We start from the raw sequence: 11,118 nt of genomic DNA, 5'->3' as shown, positions 1-11,118 counted from the left end.
AATTATCAAATATTGCTTATACAAATAAAAAACAAAAGATACTGCAAATATTAGTTAAATAAGTCGGTCAAAATAGAACACACTGTTAAATTTTACAATACAATTAAATTTTCTATATCTTTTTAATATATATATTTTTTTAAATATTGTATTTATTTCTAAATAAATGCCTACTTTGGTAAAAAGTGTCGTGGAAATATATTGTCAACGGATGGCTGATAGCGCGTGCCGAGTGGGAAAAGTGCGCAAAGAGGGGAAGCGCGTAGGTGGAAAAAAACAAAATGACCGACTACTGACTGTACCGGCAGTTTAATTTATCCGTATATGCCGTACGAACAGTATGACGATGACGGTGCGATAAATTGATGGGCTTTTTTGTTTGTATTCACTTAGTCGATCTTTACTTATTCAAGAAATAAAACAATAATTTTATTAAAATATATTATTTTATTAATTATAAATAATTCAAATATTAAATAATAAATAATAATTAATAATTAAAATAAAATATATATACAATATGATGTCTTAATTTTTAAATTTTAAAAATAAAGTTGAACAACCATTTTTTTAATATTGAATAAGTAAATATGAAATGAAATAGAAGAGCGCATTATTTGAAATTTTTTTTTGGTTTCTCATTTAATGTTCGATACCTGCATTGAGACTCGACTAATTTGAATATGCATCGAATAAGACTCCTTTGATAATAACGCTTCCTACCAAGAATTTTTTTATACCTAAAAATTGAACCTATTATTTAAAACTAGTATACGTACCCGCGCAATGCGTAGTTATTTCATACTAAAATATCTCATTTAAACATATTGAATCATATTATATTAAAAAGTAATTCAAGCGTGATATTATTTTTCAATGAAATTAACATTCCCTCTCCCCCTCCCGCCCTCCCCTCTTTTCATATATTGTCGATGCGTAAATAATAGAAAGATAATCACACTATTATTTACTTGTCAATTTTCAAAATTAATTATCTATAATGTTTTATTCTCAATCTTATTTTGCTTCATTTTTTATATATAGTAACATTTTGTATGGTATATAATATTAATTTTGTAGTACTTTAATTTTTCACAAACATTATAAATAGTTTATACTTTTTGGACGAATAGCTCAATGAGAAGATGTATCTCAATTATTTTAGACGTACTCTAAAAGCACAATTTTTCAAAATCAATAATTTTCTCAAAATGTATTTAAATATGAATTGTATACTTTTGTTTGAATGAATCTCCACATGTATATTACCTTCATCAAACATGCTCATAAATTCAATTTTCATTTTTTTTTATATAAAATTAAATTTTGACCTATAATATTAAACTATCTTTATTTTGACTTATATGACACACTTTCCTTTTTAGTAAGTCACCAAAAGAATAATACATTTACATATTAAATGTAAATAAATATAAAATGACAATTTCATCCGCAAAAAATAATTTATAGCCACACAAACATGTATAACTATTTTTACCACAATTTTATATATATATATATATAAAATTCTTATCTATTTAAAATATTTCATATAAATTGAGAAGAAAGGAGTAAAAATTATAGAGAACAATTTATTAAAATTCAAATTTTTATATATGAAAATAAATTTGAAGATTAAAATTGTTAAAACTCTTCGTCCAAATTCGAAAGAGGCCCCAAATAAAAGAATATTTTAATTTTATATGTATATAATATATATACATAGAAAGTTTGGTTTATGACTTGTTTTATTACTAGAAAACAAAAATGTAGTATATTTACAAAAGACCAGGCCCAAAATTGGCCTGGCCCAAACCCGGTCCAATAAAGATTCAGATAGCTCAAATACCAATTTGGAAATCTAGCTGTCATTTCTTCTTTCTCCTCCTATACATATGTTTCCCTTTGTTTACTTTCATTGAAGAAAACAACATAAGAGAGGGGGAGATTGAAGATATAATTTTGAACGTAGCAGGAATTGGAATTGGACCGCCAATCAGAAAATCCTTCAAGTATTCCCTCAAAGTTCTTGAAACTGATATTCAACATGCTAATACTCTGTGAGTCAAATTTCTTTAAAAAATTCATTAGTTTTTTTTTCTGCGTACTTTCTTTTTCTTGTTTTTTTTTTTCATGTAAGAATGCTTGGAAATGAAATTTTTCTTGTTCTTTTCTAAGATTTCACTGGCATCGCGAAACACCCTTTTTTCCCCTTTTTATTTTATTTTTTCACTATACAAATTTTAGGTTTGCTTTTTATTTTTACTTTTTTTTATTTACTTGTATATTTGTCTTTGTATGATTTTTTGATATGAGTTTTTATTTCTTGCTAAAAAATCTGAAGCTTTGTGTTTTTTCTGTTTTTTGGTTCTCATTTCTAACATGACCATGTGAGCACATAGACTGCATGTGTTCACAGTAAAGGGTTGTCTTGTGTGGGGGATTGAATAACCTATTCCATTATTGTAAAACAAATGGTGGGATAAATAATCCCCAAACTAACTAAAACCCCTAACCAAACACTTGATAAAATAATTTTATTTTTATATCCCGAGATCATTATCCCTTATCCGTCATATGATGTTTCCGTAAATGTATCGAGAAAGTTCTCCTAAGGCCCACCTAAAGTAGCGGATAAGAGGTAAAAAATGAAGTGGGAAAGAGGTAGATTAATGGAAGGGATGCAACAAAATGGAGAAAAGTTGCGATATGGTAGGGTTTTAGAGAATGTGAGACCATCAGCAGGCCAAGCACTCTATAGATTCAAAGTAGAAATATCACTGGAAATGATTGAGCTTCTTTTATCTTCTCATGTCTTCTAGTTCAAAAGTGTCACAATCTCTGGTAAGGATTCCTCAGCTAATTTTCTGGAGGGTTATTGTACGATAGACAGTGCCAGGAGTAAAGGTGTTATTGAAAGAGTTAAGTCAAGACCTTCTAAGGTACATACCCATATTAACTTTCTTATGTAGAATTAAATGGCTGATATTTTATAGCCACAGAGGATTCCTTAGTTCTCTTAGAATAAATCATATGCCTACAGTAGTAGAGTTGGAAAGTTCTAGTCAATTGTGTTTCCATAATTTTATTTTCGTTGCAGTAATATTTAATGAATACCAATTGTAATTGATTTTTAAAAAACCTGTATTCCAATCACTACATCCAACTAACCATCTATACATGTAGTCATCTTATCCTCCCTCCCTGCGATAAGTGAATGTTCATTAAAAAGTCTTGTCTTCTCATATAGTAATCGACTGGGATTCTAACAAATAGTTGTCTTTTGGTCAACTTTTTGCAAAAATTGATCTAATATTTGTTACTTATAGAGTTAAATGATATTTCTAGTAAGGGAACCAGCAGCAGCAGATTCAAGCCCTCAAACACGGGCGAGTGTCTGCTGTAGAATTGGTCTAGGCAGTTCAGGAGATGCTTTCTACAATGGGAATCAGTATGGACATGGAGTAGAACCTTTAGATGTGCTCTGGAGTATATGAAAAGAGAGAAATAGTTTGGCCTCACACGATATCAAGGTTGTGCAACACAATGGATATGTTCATGTTTAATAGTTTTTGACTTATATACACCGTATAATTTTTTGACGAAGGTTGTTCACTTGGACAACCTTATTTGGCTGTTAAAGGTGTCTTTTATGTTTCCCTAACACAAGTTTTTCGATAGGTGGAGCTTAGAGCTCTTCAAGATGTTGCAACAGGATGATCGTTGAAGTCATTTAAGTTCCTTAAGACCAAAACACCTCCCACAAGTTCACCAGATCTGAAGTTTGGGCATTTGAATTCAAGGACCCCATGGTGGTGAGTGGACTCTAAAACTAAAATCTCCATAGAGAGACGTTAAACTTCTCTCTGAACTATTGAGGTATATTTTTACTTCTATTGACTACAAAGCTGGAAGTAAAACAAAGTACCTTACTCTGTAAAACAGTTACCAAATGGAGGTTTGGTTGTAGATGTTACATTTAGAGATTTTCTATTGTATCAATTATCATTATTTAATTCACCGTGGTACGTGCTGCAGGCTAGCAAAGAGTTTTTATGACTAAGGAAAGGTATAAAAACTGACATTACTAGTGTACTGGAGGAGGTATAGAAAGACATAACAGCTAGCCATTCATACTTCCTATAATATTCTGAAGTCACTCTTTTTAAACTTTTGCACATATGAATGCCTACTTTGAAAATAAATGAAGGCAAAAAAACTTTCTTAACATGATTTTAACTCTTCCAGAAACTCTATAATGCAAGATCAACTTTCGAGCAAGCTCGATTCAGTTTGGTGAGTGAATGTGGCGCTGGAGCATCTCAAGGGATCTCTTTGACTTTAATTCAAAAAGTGTTACCACAATAGCAAAGGCATGTTGAATTTTTTTCCTTTTGAATCCTAAATTCAGGCAATCTCTATTTCTAATGTTGAAGCAAAGAAATGGTTAGAATTCCTGAAAGCATTTAATGGTACAATGGATGGTCGTCTTCGTTATTTCAAACAACCATGTCATACACATGGGAGCTATTCTAGCCTATTTGTTTTCAATTTCTTATATTTTATTTCTATCTTATAGGGATATGAGCTTTTGCATCATATGGAGCTATATATCAATCAGGTTTGTCTTGTTGTTGGTTTAATTGGTGGCAAATTGATTGATGCCACTTCAATTTGATTTATTTTTGACAACAAAGTTAATGATCAAATTTATATTTTGGTAATGGAATATGCAAATCCCTTTCATTTTTTACCGTCCTCCATTTCTTTTCTCTTTTTATACTCAAAATGGTCCCTCAATTTGGAAGTATTATTTTTAAAAATACCTTACTGTATGAAACAAAATACCTTGCTGTAAACAGTTACCAAATGGAAGTATTCTCTCAAAAATAGACACTATTTGATTGTAGATGTTTGTGTTTTTGGTTTCTGTACACTATTCTGTAGACGACAGTATGTTTCATTTTGTTGAACTATCTTGGAATTAATATATTTAACTTAATAATTACAATCAGTAATCAATTTATTGGATTGATTAAATTAAAAAAAATTCGTGCACTTCAGTAATCGCGCAATGTGAGCTATTCTCAAAATGCATGTGAAAAAGCGCACTTCAAGTAGTTGCTGAATTTAGCCTATTTTGCATGTGAATTTTTATTGAAAGTTGTGATATTTTCTAGGGTTTATGTCATTCCTTAAAGGGTGCTCAAGTATTTGCTGAATATAGCCTGTTTGGCATATTGGTTTGTGCTTTTCTATAGCCTATAAAAAATTATTAGCAAACTGCCTAATATGATGAAAACAAAAGATCAAAAGATAGCTGAAAAAATTATTTATTAATTTCTCAAACTAAATTACGAAAAATCTCTTTGTACACTATATTTTTTACTTCATTTGTTATTTTTCCTTCGTCATCATAGGCTAAAATCTTTAACCCCTTCCTACTTGTCACTCGTGAAAGAGCAATGTACAATTGACCATGTGTAAACACTGATTTCTTAAAAAATATTCCAACATGAGACAATGATTGGCCTTGACTTTTATTGATGGTCATGGCAAATGAGGCAACAATGGGAAATTGTCTTTGTTGGAACTTAAAAGGTATTCTCGCATCAGATGGTGTCAAACTTATTCTTGGGATAAACACTTTTTCACCTACTATTTTGCCTGATAAAACCTTAGCTTCTATAACCTGATTTCTAAGTCTTGTGATAATCATCCTCATCCCATTACACAACCCTGATGATTGATCTATTTTTCTTAATAACATTACCAATATACCTACCTTTAATGTGATTGAGTGATTTGGAATTCCAGAACACTTGATACTGTTTAGAAATTCTGGTGTGTGCACATTCTCCAATACTGTAAAAGAATGATCAGACATACAAACTTTATTAGAACTCAGATATGTCTTCTCAGGATTATGATTAAGTGATACCATGAAATTGATCGACTCCACCATGTCTAGAGTCGAAGCGAGAATTGCTCTTTGCTGGAGGTAATCTAAGTCACTGGAATGACGGTAAAAATCAGGATATGTACTCTCTACAATTACCGATATTGGATCGACACAATCCTTAATGAGAAGATCATCAGGGATTTGAATAGTCTCAATTCCATCAATGGAGCTTCCAATGTTTCCATCACCGATTGTCAAAATCCAATTGGCAAAGTTTAGTAACTCTTCCAAATGTGTGCCTAACTGATTTTCGTGTAATCTCATATTCTTTGTTAGCTTTAGAAATTTACCGTGGCTCCATAAATCTGAAGAATTTAAAGTGGCATTAACAATATCTTACCTTGTTCCTTTGGTTATGACGGGCAAAATCTATCTGAAGTCACCACCTAGAACAATTATTTTTCCTCCAAAAGGTTTATCTAAACTGGATGTGTTTTTAAACCTAAGAATATCTCTGAGAGTCTGATCAAGAGCATCAAATCAGTATCTTCGCATCATTGGCGCCTCATTCCAAATAATCAACTTTGTCTTGACAATCAAATTTGCCAGAGGACTACCTTGCTTTATATTGCATGTTGCATCTTCAGTTGGATTGAGAGGAATTGCAACTCTCGAATGAGCTGTTTGACCTCCCAGTAACAAAATAGATGTAATTCCACTTGATGCAACAGTTAACACAATATCTCTTCTAGATCATATACAGGAAGACAAAAGTCTTCCAGATGAAACTCTTGCCAGTTCCTCCATGACCATATAAAAAGAATAATCCACCTTTGTCTTTATCCACTGCTGCCATTATTTTGTCATACACCAACTTTTGTTCAGATGTCAAATTCATTACTAACTGTTGGTGTTCAACCAACAAAGAGCGCCTATTGTAACTCAATTCATCAAGAATTAATCTATTGCTATTGTCCCCTTGTTGCTCATAGTAAACAGGTCTTAGGAAATGATATTGTGGGGGCCTTGAAGGCTCACTTTAAGGGCTTTGGCCGAGATATAAAGGGTCATATGGATGCTATGAAGAGAGACATAAAGGGTGATATGGATGCTACTAGGAGTGAAATAGCATCCTTGAAAGGTGGTGTGATTAGAACAAAAGCGAGGGTTGATAGATTATGTCCACCAAAACCTACACAAAACCCCATGCCACAACTCCAAATCCAAAACCATCATCAACCAAATCCAATGCCTCCTTCCCAAGATCCACTAAACCAAAATCACTCAACCCAAGTAGAAGGAGTAAAAGAGTTAGAATCCAAAGAGAATGAGGCCAAGCCTCAATATAGAGAGAAAATAGATGGCGAAGTACAAGAAAAATGTAAAGAAAAAAGGGAAAGGAAAAGGGAAAGGAGGGCCTAGAATTATAAGAAAGGAAAGGGGAAGGCAACTTTGTTTGTAGGACTTTCCCACAAATGTCCATTGTTAGTCCCTAATGCAAATACTAGAACTTTGCCTAGCATTGATTATTCTTATTTGCAGGTTCAAGTTCCTAAGTTATCAATGAAGAATAAGCAATGAGTTTTGCACAAAAAGCACCCTTGGCCGAGAAATCCAAAAGAGTGGACTGCCCTAGACCAAACCGAGGTATCACTGCTACTTCTTACATTCCCTTGACCTTAAATTATTGTTATATGACTTCTTGTGAAATGGTCAAGGGTTGGGGTGAAGAAGATGTACATGTTCCCTTCCTTAGTAGCTCATTAGTTATGAACAATGATCAACTTACTCTTAAGGCTACTCCATATACTTCTTTAAGCTTGAAATGTTGTGATGTACCCCCTAGTGTGTTGGTTTTGGGTTTGTTTGACATAGGGGTGCATGATTCTTCTCTTAATAGCTCTCTTAATTTGTACCATAATCAATGTGCTCCTACGTATAGTCCACTACTTGAATATGTGAATTGTGGAATTGAAAGCCTTCAAGTTGATGCTCATTCTTGTAATGTTGATCACGATATGAAACTTGACCCCTTTAGCTTATGTGATGAAAACCGTACTACTAGGCTTGTTCATGATGATTATGTGTTTGGCAAACTTGTGAATAAAGGTGTGCGTGTTCCTAGGAGGGAATTTTTAGACCACAACCCTTTAGTTTTGAATGATAACTTTATCTTAAGGGTGATTGTTTTTGGTAATTATAAACATGATTGTCTAGTAAAAGGAATGACTAACCTTGACCTAGACCCTTGCTTACTACTTCCCTTTGACCCTGAAATACCTTTGAGATGTGGGAGGTATGGTTTCAGTTCATACTCTTTACCTTTTGATGTTGATTTCATTCACTTCATTTGTATCCTTTATGCCAAGATTTTCATGCCAAATACCAAGGATACATAGATGTATGTTAAGTGTGAACCACCTTGGAATGATGATATCATTGTGGTACTAATGCTAACCCTCCTACTAAGAGGATTGTGTGCTTTCTTTATTCTCTCTTTGGTTTTGCAAGATTTGAATTTGAGGACAAATTTCTTTCAATATGGAGAGGATGATACAAGAATGAAGATCACAAAAAGGTACAAGGTATTATCAAAGGTTCAAGTTGCGGATTGAAGACTTTTTGGAGCCTTTTCAAAGCCTTGTTCAAGTGAAGAAAGGAGGAGGGCTATTACACTCCATAGGAGCCTCTTATTAAGGGCATGATGGATTTTTTACACATTAAAATGACACTCCATGGGCGCCTTTCCTAGAGCCCTTCATTAAGGGAATTTGAGTCATTATCTTGTAATAGTATAAATAGACACCTTAACTCTTATTGTCCTTAGTTTTGACATAATGAATTGAGTGACTTTTTAGATTGTAATCTTAGTGGTAGATTTTAATCTTCCTCTTCTCCTTAAGAGAGGAAAAACCAAAATGGAACATTGAATGCAATTGAAAGAGGATTTCACTTGTATTGGATATTTGGCAAGAAAGGTGAGCTTGAGGAAGTGTGAGTCCTTTGGGTCACCTAAGAGGGTGGTTTGAGCTTATATTGGTGATGTGTGTTTGAAGTTTTGACACACCTTCTAGTGCTATTCATTGGTGAAAGTGAGCGTCTCTCTACTATCTTTATTTTATGCATCTCTTCTTCATCTCTTTTCTTCTAAGTGTGTTGTTTTTCCTTTTGTCTTTCTGATTTTTGCTATCTGTCCATTTTTGTGTGTTGATGGTCCTTGGGCAATCACAGCCCATTTGCATATTGCCATAGCATCTTGATAATTCTGAAGCATATATCGTGCACCTCGTGTGAAGCTTGATCTTAGAATTACCCTTTTTCCTTGGGAAGATGGATTAATTTCTCCTTGTAAAAGTGCATCTTCCAACCGTTAATACATATGATCTCTCAACCATTTTTGATTAAATCGGATATAGTTCAATCAAAAAGATTCAAACATTGTATATTCATCAACCAAGAACTGTTGAAACAATCTTCTCGAAGACATAATTATAAGAAATTTATCTTTCCTCTCTTGAATCTTGTAAGCAAAATATTCTTGGCAGCTAACATATCTCCTTCCTTGGGGTGTTTTATCATCAGTAGTAGTAACAGGAATGTCCTCTCTGTATCCATCTTCACTGTATGGAAAAAGCAAAGGATACTATAAGCTTAAATACTCAACATTTAATTCATTAATCCTTTGTAACTACCCAGAATGACTTTCAATAATAATATCTCTGTCACTTTTAGATGGCTCAAAATCTCCTACTACTAAATCAACTACCTCTGAAATTATTGGCAAGTTGTATCTTCTTCCATCAGTGCCTCTTTTGCCTATTAATCTGAGTCTAAATTTGGAGCTTCTATCTTCTTAAAATCTGTCTCTTACCATTTTGAATATTTTAGCTAAAATATTGTGGCTATCAAAAATTTACTTTAGATCACTAACAATCGCAACATGAAGTTTGTTTATATCTTGACCACGACTGCAAAGAATTATAAAATGTAAATTATCAATATTGTCTTTTCACGTAAAATATTATCCATATATTTTTACTCACAAATGGAAAAAACACTAACCTTACGGCATGAATTCTATTCTGCACTTCATTATCCGTATCATAAATATATAATTGAGCAAACTTTGGGATGGATCCCTCAAGAGGTAACAAACTTCCAATTCTATGATAGTTTTATCCCAATAATCTGAATGTTCTTGATCCTTGACTTTGATTGACAGATGAATCAACCTTTATGCCCATTGAAGTAAATAAGAACATAGAATCATAATCATACTCCTAATATTATTTCAAAAGTGATTGCTTTTAGAATCTGCATAAAATAAGAAATGAAGAATAAAGAATTATATATGAAATGTGAATATGCTTCGATGGTAAGATCAAAGTAGATATTTTCTCTAACCAGATCTAAGCAACAATTGGCTTAGAATTTGAGGAGGATTGATTGTCTTTGACAACTTTATTTTTCCATGATTACAACATAAATAAAACTCTGGTCTTTTAGACTTCTTCGTCTGTTTGATTCTTTCTTCATACCAAAAATATGCGCCACAATGTTCACACTCATTAGTAGCATCTCCGATATCCCAGTACTCTATTAATCATAGAAAAGATATAGAGTTAAAGCCATATAAACTCACTACTTTTATGATTTCTTATTAGTTACTCACATATATATAAAAGTTAAATACTACATACCTTTATTACGAAAATTCCCGCAATTGAGGTTATCCTCTAAAAAAAATAATAGTAAATGAATTTAGTGACATTGAAGATACTGTTTTAAATATCAATATCAATTGAAAATAATGGATAACTAGCTTGGTTACGTAATACATACCTTCACAATTATCTTCATCTTCTTGACCTTTATCACAAGGAGCACAATTTAAATCAGGCAGTTGATTTTGACTTTGTGTATCGATAATGAATAAATTTTAGCGTAAAAAGAGTGAATGATAACTCACTCCAAATATTAGCCTTGGTAGAATTTAAGTATTTTTTAATACTTAAATTTAGTAATGATTTCTTATTAAGAAACTTTGAGCAATTCACGAAAATAACTTGGATTATATTGTGGTGTAGAATTATTATATCTCAAAATTCACAATGCATATTAAAAATACCTAAATTAATATTTGCAGTCAGCAAAATGCCTTTACCCTTCCTCTGGCTAGTATTTGGGGAAAAACAACTTTCAGAATCTGCCATTAA

General features: G+C 32.4%; 1 long non-coding RNA gene across 1 annotated transcript; it reads left to right on the top strand.

Moving 5' to 3' along the window:
* Window positions 1–1,899: 1,899 nt before the first annotated feature.
* On the top strand, window positions 1,900–4,566 carry LOC107845951. The gene is made up of 3 exons (XR_001667111.2): window positions 1,900–2,060; window positions 3,682–3,815; window positions 4,249–4,566. It is a non-coding gene; the product is annotated as an uncharacterized LOC107845951 (long non-coding RNA).
* Window positions 4,567–11,118: the final 6,552 nt, after the last annotated feature.

Source organism: Capsicum annuum, chromosome 10 (genome assembly GCF_002878395.1).
Source record: "Capsicum annuum cultivar UCD-10X-F1 chromosome 10, UCD10Xv1.1, whole genome shotgun sequence".
NCBI classification, from domain to species: Eukaryota; Viridiplantae; Streptophyta; class Magnoliopsida; order Solanales; family Solanaceae; genus Capsicum; species Capsicum annuum.
The sequence above is the reverse complement of the archived record's forward strand: the minus strand, read 5'-3'. Positions and strand labels throughout refer to the sequence as shown.